Raw genomic sequence first — 16,811 nt, 5'->3', positions numbered from 1 at the left:
AAGAAGAATATGACTGACTTAGAATCCAGGTCTCTTTTTATGGAACATGTCGAAGAACATAGGGGATCGACTTTTATATATACTGATGGCTCCAAATCTGATGCTGGCGTTGGATTTGGAGTACATAGTAATGATTTTAATTGTAGAGGTGCACTTCCTCTAACAGCTTCCATATTTACTGCCGAACTGTATGGCATATTAACCGCTATTGAGAAAATAGCTTTGGAAAAGGAGGGTAATTTTACAATTTTTAGTGATGCAAGGAGTGTTCTTCAAGCTTTAGAAGTTTTTAATTCTAGTAACCCTCTAGTTTTAAAGATTTTAGAATGGCTTTTTATTATTGGACGGAAAGGTATAACTGTTCGATTTTGTTGGGTTCCAGCACATGTAGGTGTGTCTGGGAATGAGAAGGCAGATTTACTGGCGAAGAATGCGGCATCCGAGTTGCTACCAAGGAGGTATCCCATTCCATGTAACGATCTCCTACCTTACATCAAGAAATTGGTTTGTGATAAATGGCAACAGCACTGGGACAGTCAAGACAGCAATAAAATGAGGGAAGTAACAAATATCATATCACCTTGGAGGTATAACATGATTCCCCAAAAATGGGAGACGACTCTTTGTCGTCTCCGTATTGGTCACACACGGTTGACACACGAGTTTCTGCTGAAGGGCCAACACCAACCGTATTGCGAGGACTGCTTAGTACCTTTAACAGTGAGGCATTTGTTGACCGAATGCCCTAATTTTACTAACTTGAGAAATAGATATCTGTTTGAGGCTCGAGGTGAGGATGGCAGGTTTATCCTTGCCAAGATTCTTGGACATGATGTGTCTAACTATGCGAGCGGAATTTTTAGATTTATTTCAGAAGCAGGTCTTCTGAAAACTATTTAACTATTTTAATGACTTCTTAATTTTTATGGTTTTAATCGAATTCTCTTTTAATTTTCATATACAGTAAATGGTATCGGCGTCAATGACCTTAGATGTCAGGATGCCAGAAAACTTTCAATCAATCAATCAATCAATCAATCAGAAATTCAAGTTGAGGTCCACCATCCACCTCAACAAATAGATAAAAAGAATACAAAGAAAAACACAAATGTAATACCCAACATAACAAGACCACCTCTGAAGAAGCCTACAGGTAATAATGTTAAATTAAAAACTGCTAATGGGAAGACCTCATCCAAGATGTCTTCCAGAAATAATCCATAGTTTTCTCCTCCATTTTGCAATGGAACTGTCAGGGTTTGAGGGCAAAATATGAAGAACTTAAGCCCCTAATTCATGAGCATTCCCCCATAATTGTATGTCTACAGGAAAGTATGCTTGATTCTAACACTCCTAGTCCTCGAGAGTATGTTAGCTATAGAACACCATATAATCAACAAGCAGGGAGCCATGGCGGAAGTCTCATGTACATTCGTCGAGATGTTCCCCAAATACCTATGTCTTTACGTACAACCCTGCAGGCAATTGTTGTACAAATTGATATAGGGAGAAAATATACAATATGCTCTATGTACTTACCTCAAATGATAATATTTTATATGATTTAGCAGAAGTCATTCAACAACTCCCTCAACCTTTTCTCTTACTGGGAGATATGAATGGTAGACATCCTTTATGGGGTGATGTTTTGGCCAATACAAGGGGCAATATTATCTCGTCAATTGTGGAGAATGAGGATGTGGGGCTCCTTAATACAGGAGAGCCCACGCACTTCCATGTTAAGACAGGTACATTGTCATGCATTGACCTTTCAATTGCAAGCTCTAACTGCTTTCTTGATTTTGATTGGAGGACATTAGATGATTGGTATACTAGTGATCATGCACCAATCATTATAAACACCAACAAGGGTCCGCCTTTGCAAAGATCGCCACGTTGTAATCTAGGTAAGGCAGACTGGGTTAAATTTTGTGAGCTAAGTGAAATTGAAGGGAGAGCAGAACAGTTTGAAAGTGTTGATGATGCCATAGACCTACTGAATGGAACTCTTCATACAGCAGGAGTCAATTCAATTCCCAAAACAACAGGGTTATTCAAACGACGACCAGTCCCATGATGGTCTTCAGAACTAACTGCACTCCACAGAGCCATAAGAAGATCTCTAACACGATTGCGTAGACGCAGAACTGATGAGAATTTAACTATGTACAAGAAATGTAGAGCACAGTTCCGTCGTGCCATGAAAGAAGCAAGACGCCAGTCTTGGATGTCTTTTGTTTCCTCCATTAACAGTAGAACACCACCATCTTCTGTGTGGAGGAAAGTAAAAAAGATAGCTGGCAAATTCACCCCCAACCCACCACCAGTGTTGAAGGTGAATGGCCAGTATGTAACTGAAGCAAATGAAGTTAGCAATGCCCTGGCTAATCATTTTTCAAATGTATCCAGCAAGTGTGAAGGAGCCCCTGGTCACCAGTATAGGAGCACTGAAGAAAAGAAAATTTTAAATTTTGCAACAAGAAGGGAAGAGTCGTATAATTCTCCTTTCACTGAAAGAGAATTTGATTCCGCACTTGCTCATTGCAACGATGCAGCCCCTGGACCCGATGGAATTCCATATGCAATGATTAAACATGTACATTTTAATACAAAGCTATTTATTTTAAGCATTATTAATAGAATATGGCATGATCATAGTTACCCAAGTGTTTGGGAACTAGCCATTATTTTAGCCTTTTTAAAACCCGGTAAAGACAAGTTTTTAGCAGCAAACTATCGTCCTATTGCATTGACATCTTGTTTATGTAAAATCATGGAGAAGATGGTCAATGCAAGGCTGATATGGTACCTTGAAAAGAAAGGTATTTTAACACCGATTCAATGTAGATTCTGAAAAATGCACTCAACGACTGATGTGTTGATACGACTTGAGTCTTCTATTTGTGAAGCCTTTGCTTCCAAACAGCACTGTTACAGTATTTTTTGACCTTGAAAAGGCATATGATACCACATGGAGATATGGTATTCTTAAAACCATTCATGAATTGGGATTGAGAGGAGAGCTGCCACTATTTATTCAGGCATTTCTTTCACGTAGAGTTTTTCAAGTGAGAGTTGGGGAAACTCTATCAGAGAGTAAGTGCCAGGAAGAAGGAGTTCCTCAGGGTAGTGTGCTGAGTGTAACCCTTTTTGCACTAGCAATTAATGGGATATCCTCAGCCATTCCCCAGGATGTTCTCTCAACATTATTTGTGGATTATCTCTCAATATCATTTGCTGGCACTAGAATGGCAATGGTCGAGAGAAAAATCCAACTCTCTATTGATAAAATTATCCAGTGGGCTGACATGAATGGATTTAAGTTCTCGACAAGTAAAACTACCATTGTCCATTTTTGTCGTGTCCGGGGAGTACATCCAGACCCGGATATATACATTAAAGGACAACGGATACCATGTGTATCGGAAACCAAATTTTTAGGTTTGATATTTGACTGTAGACTTACATGGGTTTCTCACCTAAAAGCGCTAAAAGCTAAATGTGTTGAAGCTCTGAATATCTTAAAAGTATTGTCCCATACATCATGGGGGGCAGACCGCAATACTATTTTAAAATTATACAAGGCCTTGATTTTTTCCAAAATTAGTTATGGTTGTGAGGTATATTCTTCAGCCACCCCAAGCCGGTTAAAAATATTAGACTCGATACATCATGCATGTATTAGATTATCTACTGGAGCTTTTAAAACCTCGCCTATCCCAAGTCTCCTTGTTGATGCTGGAGAGTTACCTCTAGACCTTTACCGAATGTCTTCCATTCTTTGGTATTGGTTTAGATTGCAAAGACTCCCTAGCTCTCTAGCCTTTCAGACTGCAAGCCTTGTAAGACACGCATCAGACTTTGAGTTGCACCCAAAATCTCCTCAACCTTATGGCTTTCGGGTGAAACGATTATTAAGTAGTCTGGATATAATTAGAAATAAGGTACTTCCATTCAAGGTATCATCAACGCCTCCATGGAAGTTACCAGAGATATCTTTTTGTAAATATTTTAATGGAGATAAGAAGAATATGTCAGACCTAGAAGCCAGGTCTATTTTTAATGAACATGTTAAAGAACATAGAGGATCAACTTTTATCCATACTGATGGCTCCAAATCTGATGCTGGCGTTGGATTTGGAGTACATAGTAATGGTTTTAATTGTATAGGTGCACTTCCTCTGACCGCTTCCATATTTACTGCCGAACTGTATGGCATATTAACCGCTATTGAGAAAATAGCGTTGGAGAAGGAGGGTAATTTTACAATTTTTAGTGATGCAAGGAGTGTCCTTCAAGCTCTGGAAGTTTTTTATTCTAATAACCCTCTAGTTTTAAAGATTTTAGAATAGCTTTTCCTTATTGGACGGGGAGGTATAACAGTTCAATTTTGTTGGGTTCCAGCACATGTAGGTGTGTCTGGGAATGAGAAGGCAGATTCACTGGCTAAGGAGGCTGCATCCGAGTTGCTGCTAAGAAGGTATCCCATTCCCTGTAATGATTTCTTACCTGACATCAAGAAATTGGTTTGCAATAAATGGCAACAGCAATGGGATAGTCAAGATGGCAATAAAATGAGGGAAGTAACAAATGACATATCTTCTTGGAGGTATATGATGCCCCGAAAATGGGAGACATCTCTTTGTCGTCTCCGTATTGGTCACACTCGGTTGACACACAAGTTTCTGCTGAAGGGCCAACACCAACCGTATTGTGAGAACTGTTTGGTACCTCTAACAGTAAGGCATTTGTTGACCGAATGCCCCAATTATAACAACTTGCGGAATAGATATTTGTTTGAGGCTCGAGGTGAGGGTGGCAGGTTCATCCTTGCCAAGATTCTTGGAAATGATGTGTCCTACCATGCAAGTGGCATTTTTAGATTTCTTTCAGAAGCAGGTCTTCTGAAAAATATTTAACTTTTATGACATTCAATTTTTATGATTTTAATTGAATACTCTTTAATTTTTTATTTTGCTTCATTTTTTATTTTTGTATACATAAATTAAATGTTACCGGCGTCAAAGACCTTAGATGTCAGGATGCCTGAAAACTTTTAAATCATTCATTCATTGCAAGTAATAAACTCTGGAAAATCATGTGAAAATACATGCTGTTCCTCGAGGATGCCATCAGTTATTAATATTATCTCTAAACTTTCTCTTAATTATAAAGATAATAATTGAATATATGCAAAATCCTCTGCAGCTAATTTTAATGAGCTGGCTTATTGTTGTCCCAAGTCGGTAGGATCACACACACACTTATTTTGGATAATTTTGTACATGCATGAACAGGGCATTTGATGTCTGTCGTCTTCCATGTGTTGTTATTTTCTTATTCGTTTCTTTTTCGCATCATATAGGAAGAATTTCAGTTATAGGGAATCTTTTATGTTGCATTTATTTAATGGACTATTTGTAGGTTTTATTTTATATAGACTATGCTGATGTAGCAAGAAAGATTTTCCCATCCAATGACAGGGTAAACCATTTCAAAACGGAGGTTAAGCCTTTACGTAAAGTTCAATAGTCACAGCTACCAGCCCTACAATGTTAGTAAATTTTAGGCAATTTGATATCCCTAGAGTAACTGGTTCCTCGCGTTATGCTCCAAAGTCTGTACAATGGTGCCTAAAATGACTGTCGTAAACTGCAAACCCTCCCTGAACTTTAGTACCAATAAAACAAGATACCAAAGTTGATTTGCTTTGGTGGCTAAACAAGGAAAAGCTCTTTCAGGACTCCAAGAGAGTGGTCTCCTCCAGTTCTCCTGTTTACATATGAGTCGAAGAAAGGGTGGGTGGCTCATCTCAAGGGCCAACTGACATTAGGTTAATGGTCCCGATAAGTCAAAACTCTTCACATCAATGGGCTAGTTAGAAGCAGCCTATCTGGCTCTTCAATATTTCTAAGTTTAGTAGGTCACTCGGTTGCCTTGATGAACGACAATGCAACCCTTAGTGACGCAGTATATCGATAAGAAAGAAGGCACAGCATCACATACTCTTTGTCAATGGCAGTGGCAGCACACAAGTGGGCAATCCACAATGCATGAATTCCCTCAGCTTGATTCATTCCCAGGAAAAGGAATTTCATAACTGACTCGTTGAGTCGAAAATATCAGGTAGTAGGGTTAGAATGGTCTCTACATTCCCAAGCAGTGACAAAGTTCCCGACTTTGTGGGGTTCCCTGCCAATCAACATATTTGTTACAAGCTTCAACAGGAAACTGCGTGAGGATGCATTCCAGCACCCATGGGACAGCCTTGATGTTTATGCTTTTCTGCCATTTTGCCTTCCTCGAAGGATAATAAACAAAGCGCAATTGTTCAAAGATCTGAAGTTACATTAGTAACTCCAAAGTGGCATCAAGCAGAATGGCATGCAGACCCTCTGCATCTGCTAGTAGAGATTCTGAGAGAACTTCCGCAGTTGCCCAGCCTGCTCTGTCGACGCCACTAGCAGATGTTCCACAAATCAGTGGATTCCCTATCATTTACAGCTGGAAGGTATCCAACATCTCTTCCGAGAAAGAGGCATTTTGAGCAAGACTCCAAAAACGTTTCGCTGCCTCAGGAAATTCTCCACTGACATTAATTAAGTGAAGTTGGCCATCATCTGTGGTTGGTGTTGTCAAAGGAATACATCTCTCAGAGCCTCTATTTCAGTAGTGGCAGACTTTTCAGCTTGACCACAGAAGGAAAAACACCTCTCGGTATCACAATGAAAGGGTATTGTTCAGCCTTGAGCCGGGAACTGAGACTGAGAGGAATAGATATTTCCTTATCTTGGAAATTATCCATTACTGTCAGGAGTATGAAGCAGACTTTTCTTTCATGTGAGTGAACTTTCGGCTTGGGATGTAACTAAGGTATTAGTCTCTAAAATGAGACCTGCTTACAAACCATTGATGCAAGGCCTCAAATAGGTACTTAACCCTGGCTTCATCAAAGTTAGTAGGCGAGTTATGTGGACTCTTGTATTTGTTCTCTTAATTGGAAAAAATCAGTGGATTCCCTATCACTTACGGCTGGAAGGTATCCAGCATCTCTTCCAAGAAAGAGGCCTTTTTAGCAAGACTACAAAAACGTTTCTCTGCCTCAGGAAATTCTCCACTGACTTTAATTAAGTGAAGTGGGCCATCATCTGTGGTTGGTGTTGTCAAAGGAATACATCTCTCAGAGCCTCTATTTCAGTAGTGGCAGACTTTTCAGCTCAACCACTGAAGAAAAAACACCTCTCAGTATCACAATGAAAGGGTATTGTTCAGCCTTGAGCCAGGTACTGAGACTGAGAGGAATAAATATTTCCTTGTCTTGGGAATTATCCATTACTGTCAGGAGTATGAAGCAGACCTTTCTTTCATGTGAGTGAACTTTCTGCTTGAGATGTTACCAAGGTATTACAGTCTCTAAAATGAGAGCTGCTTACAAACCATTGATGCAAGGCCTCAGATAGGTACTTAACCCTGGCTTCATCGAAGTTAGTAGGCGAGTTACGTGGACTCTCGTATTTGTACTCTTACTTGGAACACCAGAGGCAGGTGTTTTTATTGTTTTCTCTTGACTTTCATATTTGTTCTCTTACTTGGAACACCAGAGGCAGGTGTTTTTATTGTTTTCTCTTGATTTTGTAACAGACTCAAAATCCATCAATCCTGGATTCGAGAATTTTCATCTTTAAAAGTATCCTCCCCTAGGGATGTAACCAACGATTCAGATGATTTACTTTTGTGTCTTGTAAGAGCGTTACCTTAAAAGAACCCAGACTGCCGTATGCAGATTACAGAACCTTTTTGTAAGCACTGGGAGAGGGAAAAAGAAAGTTGCCAAAAATAGTCTCATTTTGGCTTCGGGGGGGCTATTATAAGAGGGCTGAGTCCTAGATCCCCTGGAGCACCAGAACGAGTTATGGTGTCCCTTTCCCCCATAACAGTGGAGTTGGTACGAATCGTCTTCAAGATGAATCTATCGGTGGCTCAAGTTTTAGACCCTAGAATATGGAAGCGTCAAACCACCACCACTGCTCATTATTTGCGGGAAAGCACTCGCAGGTCGTTAGACATGTTTTCCCTCTGACTTGTGATTGATGCTCAGAGAAAGATGTGACCTTAACTCCTTTACAGAACCAAAAGTATCACATCAAAGATAGCAGTTACAACCTATTTCTAGGTGGACAGAGAGTGCTTGGCCCCATTTCCTCTCCTGGGGTATAGCAGTTGGAATCCTAGCATCTTTTCTATTTTACTAAATAGAAGTATTCATTCCACCTTCCTCCACAGGAGAGGAAGATGGATGTTTATGGGCAAACCCGTCATTTGTCTATGCTTAAGTCACAAACTGACTTGTCCAAAGATTTATCTAGTCCCTTGACAGGCCAGACAGTACTGGATTGGATCTCATTCAGATTACAGCTGATATTTCCTTTGCCCATACATACACCTAATAGTCTGTCCAATTCTTTACACAGTCAGTCTCCTCATTCATCTGACAACACTAAGAAAACCCGAAAATTTCTTTTTCGCTCAAGGGGTTAACTGCTTCACTTGAATTTTTCAGTGGCTACTTTCCTCTTGGTAAAGGTAGAAGAGACACTTTAGCTATGGTAAGCAGCTCTTCTAGGACACTCCAAAATCAAGCCATTGTTCTCTCTACCATGTTCTCCCACTGTGGGTTAGAGTTCTCATGCTTGAGGGTACACTCGGGCACACCATTCTTTTTCCTTATTTGCTTTCTTCTCGGGGCTATTTTTCCTGTTGAAACCCCTGAGCTAACAGCATCCTGCTTTTCCAACTAGCATTGTGGCTTAGCTAGTAATAATAAATAGATTTGCTCAGCAGCACACTTGATTTCCTGGGCCATGAACCTCATGGTACGTTTAACCCTGGTTCGCAAGTTGTCTAGGATGCTATTCTCCAGACCTTATCAGACCCAAGATCCGCAATCCTGGGATGATAACCAATTAGTTTGGCAAGTGGACCTCTGTCCTCCTAAGGATGAGTCTGCTAGTTAAAGGACAAAATACATACATATACCGAGGTACTTCACCCAATTTTAGGGGGTAGTCGACATCAAACAAATGAAACAAAAAAGGGGACGTCTCCTCTACGCTCCTCCCAGCCTGACAAGGGACTCGGTGTCTTATAGAAGGCCTGGTTTTTTCCCCCAATAAATGAGGAAAAAAAGTTTTGAATTCTGACCCTCCTAGAAGCAGGCCGGGTATGGTGTCTGCACTGGAGGAAAATTTGCAATATGACTCCTCAAACAGAGCTGAACCTTTCCAAAGTGGTGACTCAGAGTCGATACTACCTCAAGCAGCGGTTATAATGCGTAACAAGAGAGTCTGAATCGGAATCTTCGTTCCTACAGATTCTAGCATTAAGGGTGGCAATGGGCTCAGGGAAGCCTCCAACTCACTAATCAAATGCATAGATCAGTTACAGTATGTCGCTCATCGCAGGGATCGAGTTATGGCTGGAAATACCTTGGTTAGAACTTGCCAAGAAAGCATTTGATTAAGTCAGTATGCAAATGTCAGCTTGTAAGGCTGGTCTTCTCAGACCTTGCCACCAGCCTCCTCACTTGCGTGGATCAAGCTGTCACTATCCTGACCCTGTCTATGTCAGCTGTAAGGTTGGCAGCTCAACATATCACTTTCACAGCTTCTGAAGCTGCATCTTGGTTGAACCATTATTGAGGAACAATTAGGTTCTTATCCACGAGCAAGGACCTCATAGATTCTGAGAACCAGTTCAAAGAATTCACTCTATCAGGGGCTAAATCTGATGGAGATTTTGGTCCATCAGGTAGCCAACGTATGGGCCAACTAGGTCCTAAAGAAGCGAGATGCCGTGGCCTCAAGTTTGAAAAAATATTTAAATAAAGAGAGATACTAAACCTTTGGAATTCGTCTCTTAAACCATCCTTGTTTACTTTGGAACAGGTAAAGCTTACAATGAAGAATGGAGGAAGTTCAACCGAGAGACACTTCTCCACCAAGCAATATTGCAGAAGAGACCTCAGACCACCTCCTCAAACATCCGTACAAAGTCACCTCCCCCTTCTAGGCTAACATTTGGGCCAAAATTCAAGACCTAAGCCCAGGAACAGTTTTAATCTTCAACTTTGCAGAACTTTTATGGGGTTTGGTCAGCCTTTTCTACATCGGACTCGAAGCCAAAATTATAGGTGTAAAGGCAGACGAGGCCCTCGCTTACGCTATGGCTGGGAATTTCCCCACTTGGCTACCACGAGAGTGGGCGATGCATGAGGTGCCAGCTTCACAGGACAGAGCAGTGGACGTTCCTAGGTTAGGTTACCACCTCCCGTTCACTAGCTCTCCTCCTCCTCCCTTCATTCCAACTCCATGGAGTCGGTCCTCATATTACAAATAATCGGAGAAGTTCCTTGCCCTATGCTCTCTAAACGGCATATAGAAGAAGTCAAAGACGGGTACCGGGGCTTCTTCAGTCGTTTGTTTCTGGTCTTGAAAGCCTCGGGGATGGAGAGCCTTGATAGACCTGTCAGCTCTGAACAAATTTATCCACCAGATTCGATTGAGGATGAAAACTTTCCTAACAGTCAAACATGCTGTAAGGAAGAACGATTTTTTGATCTCGCTAGATCTAAGGGACTTTTACTTCCAAATCCCCGTAAATTGCTCTCTACGCTTTGTCGTAGGAAGCAAGAAATTCCCCAGTTTAAAGTTCTCTGCTTTGGGCTGTCCACAGCCTCTCAGGTATTCACCCAAGTGTTTACATTGGTTTGAGCATGGGCTCATGCCAACAAGATGTCTTGATTATCTGGATGACTGGCTGATACTAGCAGAATCAGAGTCCCAACTTTTTTATTGTTGAGACAGACTGCTCTCATTTTGTTGCGATCTGGGGATTTGATGATTCTAGAGAAGTCCAAGCTTTCTCCAAAGCAAAGAATGCTGTACCGGGGCATAGTATTATTTTCACAGTGCATTAGATTCATAATGCTTTGTGAAAATCTAAGACAAATGCTGTGTCTAAGTACTATCCTCATCCAGGAGCATAAACCTTTACAGCCGCACAGAGAGTATAAAGCAGCAAGCAGCATTTACAAAGTACTTTACAGTCCATGCTACATTTGCAAATAATAACCTCTGGAAAATCATGTGAAAATACACGCTGTTCCTCGAGGATGCTATCAGTTATTAATATTATCATCTCTAAACTTTCTCTTAATTATAAAGATAATAATTGAATATATGCAAAATCTTCTGCAGCTAATTTTAATGAGCTGGCTTATTGCTGCCCCCTGTAGGTAGGATCACACACACACTTATTTTGGATAATTTTTTACATGCATGAACTGGGCATTTGATGTCTGTCCTCTTCCATGTGTTATTTTCTTATTCGTTTCCTCTTCACATCATATAGGAAGAATTTCAGTTATAGGGAATCTTTATGTTGCATTTATTTAATGGAATATTTGTAGGTTTTGTTTTATATAGACTATGCTGATGTAGCAAGAAAGATTTTCCCATCCAATGACAGGGTAAACCATTTCAAAAAGGAGGTTCAGCCTTTACGTAAAGTTCAATAGTCACAGCTACCAGCCCTACAATGTTAGTAATTTTTAGGCGATTTGATATCCCTAGAGTAACTGGTTCCTCTCGGTATGCTCCATCTAAAGTCTGTACAATGGTGCCTAAAAAGACTTGTCATAAACTGCAAACCCTCCCTGAACTTTAGTACCAATAGAACAAGATACCAAAGTTGATTTTCTTTGGTGGCTAAACAAGGAAAAGCTCTTTCAGGACTCCAGGAGAGTTGTCTCCTCCCGTTCTCCTGTTTACATGAGTCGAAGAAAGGTTGGGTGGCTCATCTTAAGGGCCAACTGACATTAGGTTAATGGTCCCGATAAGACAAAACTCTTCACATCAATGGGCTAGTTAAAAGCAGCCTATCTGGCTCTTCAATATTTCTAAGTTGTTTAGTAGGTCAGTCGGTTGCCTTGATGAACGACAATGCAACCCTTAGTGACGCAGTATATCGATAAGAAAGAAGGCACAGCATCGCATACTCTTTGTCAATGGCAGTGGCAGCACACAAGTGGGCAATCCACAATGCATGAATTCTCTCGGCTTGATTCATTCCCAGGAAAAGGAATTTCATAACTGACACGTTGAGTCGAAAATATCAGGTAGTTGGGTTAGAATGGTCTTTACATTCCCAAGCAGTGACAAAGTTCCCAACTTTGTGGGGTTCCCTGGCAATCAACATATTTGTTACAAGCTTCAACAGGAAACTCTGCGAGGATGCATTCCAGCACCCATGGGACAGCCTTGATGTTTAAGCTCTTCTGCCATTTTGCCTTCCTTGAAGGATAATAAACAAAGCGCAATTGTCCAAAGATCTGAAGTTACATTAGTAGCTCCAAAGTGGCATCAAGCAGAAAGGCATGCAGACCTTCTGCATCTGCTTGTAGAGATTCTGAGAGAACTTCCGCAGTGGCCCAACCAGCTCTGTCAACACCACTTGCAGATGTTCCACAAATCAGTGGATTCCGTATCATTTACGGCTGGAAGGTATCCAGCATCTCTTCCAAGAAAGAGGCCTTTTTAGCAAGACTGCAAAAACGTTTCTCTGCCTCAGGAAATTCTCCACCGACATTAATTAAGTGAAGTGGGCCATCATCTGTGGTTGGTTTTGTCAAAGGAATATATCTCTCAGAGCCTCTATTTCAGTAGTGGCAGACTTTTCAGCTCAACCACAGAAGAAAAAACACCTCTCAGTATCTCAATGAAAGGGTATTGTTCAGCCTTGAGCCAGGTACTGACACTGAGAGGAATAGATATTGCCTTGTCTTGGGAATTATCCATTACTGTCAGGAGTATGCAGCAGACCTTTCTTTCATGTGAGTGAACTTTCTGCTTGGGATGTAACCAAGGTATTACAGTCTCTAAAATGAGAGCTGCTTACAAACCATTGATGCAAGGCCTCAGATAGGTACTTAACCCTGGCTTCGTCGAAGTTAGTAGGCGAGTTACGTGGACTCTCGTATTTGTTCGCTTACTTGAAACACCAGAGGAAGGTGTTTTTATCGTTTGCTCTTGACTTCGTAACAGACTCAAAATCCATCAATCCTGTATTCGAGAATTTTCATCTTTAAAAAGTATCCTCCCCTAGGGTCTAGGTATGTAACCAACGATTCAGACGAGTTACTTTTGTGTCTTGTAAGAGCGCTACCTCAAAAGAACCCAGACTGCCGTATGCAGATTACAGAACCTTTTTGTAAGCACTGGGAGAGGGAAAAAGAAAGTCGCCAAAAATAGTCTCATTTTGGCTTCTGGGGGCTATTATAAGAGGGCTGAGTCCTAGATCCCCTGGAGCACTAGAACGAGTTATGGTGTCCATTTCCCCCATAACAGTGGAGTCGGTACGAATCGTCTTCAAGAAGAATCTATCGGTGGCTCAAGTTTTAGACCCTGGAATATGGAAGCGTCAAACCACCACCACTACTACTCATTATTTGCGGGAAAGCACTCGTAGGTCATCAGACACGTTTTCGCTCGGACTTGTGATTGATGCTCAGAAAAGGATGTTGTGATCCTAACTCCTTTACAGAACCAAAACTATCACATCAAAGATAGCAGTAACAACCTATTTCTAGGTGGAGAGAGATTGCTTGGCCCCTTTTCCTCTCCTGGGGTATAGCAGTTGGAATCCTAGTATCTTTTCTATTTTACTAGATAGAGGTATTCATTCCACCTTCCTCCACACGAGGGGAAGATGCATGTTTATGGGCAAACCCGTCATTTGTTTATGCTTAAAAAGTCACAAACTGACTTGTCCAAAGATTTATTCGGTCCCTTGACAGGCCAGACATTACTGGATTGAATCTCATTCAGATTACAGCTGATTTTTCCTTTGCCCACACATACACCTAATAGCCTGTCCAATTCTTTACAAAGTCAGTCTCCTCATTCATCTGACAACACTAAGAAAACCTGAAAATTTCTTTTTCACTCAAGGGGTAACTGCTTCACTGGAATTTTTCAATGGCTACTTTCCTCTTGGTAAGGGTAGAGACTCTAGCTATGGTAAGCAGCTCTTCTAGGACACTCCAAAATCAAGCCATTGTTCTCTGTACCATGTTCTCCCACTGGGTTAGAGTTCTCATGCTTGAGGGTACACTCTGGCACACCATTCTGTTTCCTTATTTGCTTTCTTCTCTGGGCTATTTTTCCTGTTGAAACCCCTGAGCTAACAGCATCCTGCTTTTCCACCTAGTAAAATAGATTTGCTCTGCAGCACACTTGATTTCCTGGGCCATGAACCTCATGGTACGTTTAACCTGGTTCGCAAGTTGTCTAGGATGCTATTCTCCAGACCTTGTCAGACCTAAGATCGGCTAGTTAAAGGACAAAATACATACATACATATACCAAGGCACTTCCCCCAATTTTGGGGGGTAGCCGACATCAAACAAATGAAACAAAAAAGGGGACGTCTCCTCTACGCTCCTCCCAGCCTGACAAGGGACTCAACCGAGTTCGGCTGGTACTGCTAGGGTGGCACAGCCCACCCTCCCACATTATCCACCACAGATAAAGTTGTTCAACATAACTTCCTGCCATCACCTCCCTCAAAAGTCTTGGATGCAGTTAAAGTGGCTGACTGCTCAGTGTACTAGTAAGGGGTTGAGGCTTCCCTGCTACTGGCCTGTAACTACTAACACTTCAATAAAAGTTAAATGGCCGAGATCCAGCTGTGCTAGAATCATCTCCTAATTAAGGGACTCAAGTTTGTATTGTTAGGAAAAATACAAATTGCTTTCAAAATTAGTGAGTTTGAGGAAAAATACAAATACAATTTACGTCTGAGCTCAAACTGCTTGATAATGTAAAGGAAAATTGGAACCTAGTTTAAATTTAGAACTCTGCCTTTAGCAGAAAAAGTGTCACAATCTATTTTTCTAGTTTACTTAAACTTAGCATTTACATTTTTATTTTCGTATAAACAAGTTTTTAACTTTACAGAACTTTATGGACAGATGTCTTCGCCATTGTTAAACAGTAGTATAAGGAGAATACCTAGGAGAGATGTATGTTGAGGAGTGTGTTACAATCCCAAATTATTTTATGTACTGTTTACAATTATAAAAATTATTGATGAATGGCAGTAATATAAAATTTTAATTTGAACAAACCTAAAAGTTCAGGAGTGTGACAATCCCAAATCATTTTGAGATGTACAGTTTTCATTGTTGTTTACTTGATCACTTTGAGAAGTTTAATTTCTTGAAGTTATTTGAACTATGCACTACGTAATCCTTAAACTATAGCTGTGGTATTGGTACAGCAGTTCACTTGCTGCCGTACTGATATCACAACTACAGTAAAAGGATTATATAGTTCACTTCTCAAACTTCAAGAAATTAAAACTTTTTCAAAGTGATCAAGTAAACAACAATGAAACTGTACATCTCAAAATGATTTTGGATTGTCACACTCCTGAACTTTTAAATGTTCAAATAAAAATTTTATATTACTGTGATTCATCAATAATTTTTATAATTGTGAATTATTCATACTTATGAAGATTTTATTATGACATCTTTATACAGTTATTCATCTTATGACATCTTTATACAGTTATTCATTGCTTTTTGCTAATGTATTTTATGCATCTGTCAACATTTTATTATGACCTCGTTATACAGTTTTTCATTGCTTTTTGCTAATGTATTTTATGCATCTGTCAACATTTTATTATGACCTCTTTATACAGTTGTTCATTGCTTTTTGCTAATGTATTTTATGCATCGTGTATAAAAATTATTGAAGTTACTATGTAATGAAACATGTAATAAAAATGCATTTAAGATCAATAAAATACTTAATTTGACAAGAAACTTTTATTTCACATAGTACAAAATTTTTCAAAAATATAAAAAGAAAATAAAAAAAAATTTAATTTATTTTTTTTTCTGTCTACATTAGTGTCCCCCCCAAAATAGGGGCTGACCTTACAGAACATCTTTTATGGCACTGAGAGACCTTTCCCTTGCTGCCCTGCAGACCAGAGAACTCATACAGTAAGTCAAAGATCCTAGAGCACTACCATAACAGTTGTGGAGTGTGTTTCTTAAGAATGGGAAATTGAGTACCTGGCAACTGCATTTTGGTTACTGGAAGCATTCTGTCACTATATCATCATCCAGTTTTGGTTAACATTCACTGAAATGGAGTATCTTACGAAAGTCGATAAGAACTTAATTATGACCTTAAGACAATGCTGCCAATTTCTTTTTATCCTTTGCATAAAGTTATGACTTGGATGAACTTCTTAAAGGTGATCAAAATGTTACAGTGAAAAGTAATCTTGAACCCAGAAGTACTTGACAAAATTTTCAAGTCACACTAGCAATTTGGCTAATAGCCAGATTTTTAACAGTAACATTTAACTAACTAAAGCAAATTTGCATTATAAAATTATGATGACATTAAATTTATATTTTTTTTTACCTATTCATTGCCATAAGACCATCTGACTAAACAGTTTTCATACTCCTCTTGAAGAGGACAATCAAATTAACTCCTACTCAACATAACGGTCAGAAGAAATACTGTGCTTGGAAAGTATGATGCACGAGCTAAGTACCTGGGTAGCAATACCATATGATTGAAAGGTATCCTCTTTATAAGACACTTCTGGGGGTGGAATTTATTACTGCATATACCTATTTCTATAATGGAATGCATACTTTAGAATAAAGTCCAGTTTAAGAATATAGTATATTCAGAAAGCATTGGGATTAGCCATAACTTCCACGT

The sequence above is a fragment of the Palaemon carinicauda genome, unplaced genomic scaffold (genome assembly GCF_036898095.1).
Source record: "Palaemon carinicauda isolate YSFRI2023 unplaced genomic scaffold, ASM3689809v2 scaffold147, whole genome shotgun sequence".
Taxonomy (NCBI): Eukaryota; Metazoa; Arthropoda; class Malacostraca; order Decapoda; family Palaemonidae; genus Palaemon; species Palaemon carinicauda.
This window is presented reverse-complemented; position numbering follows the sequence as displayed.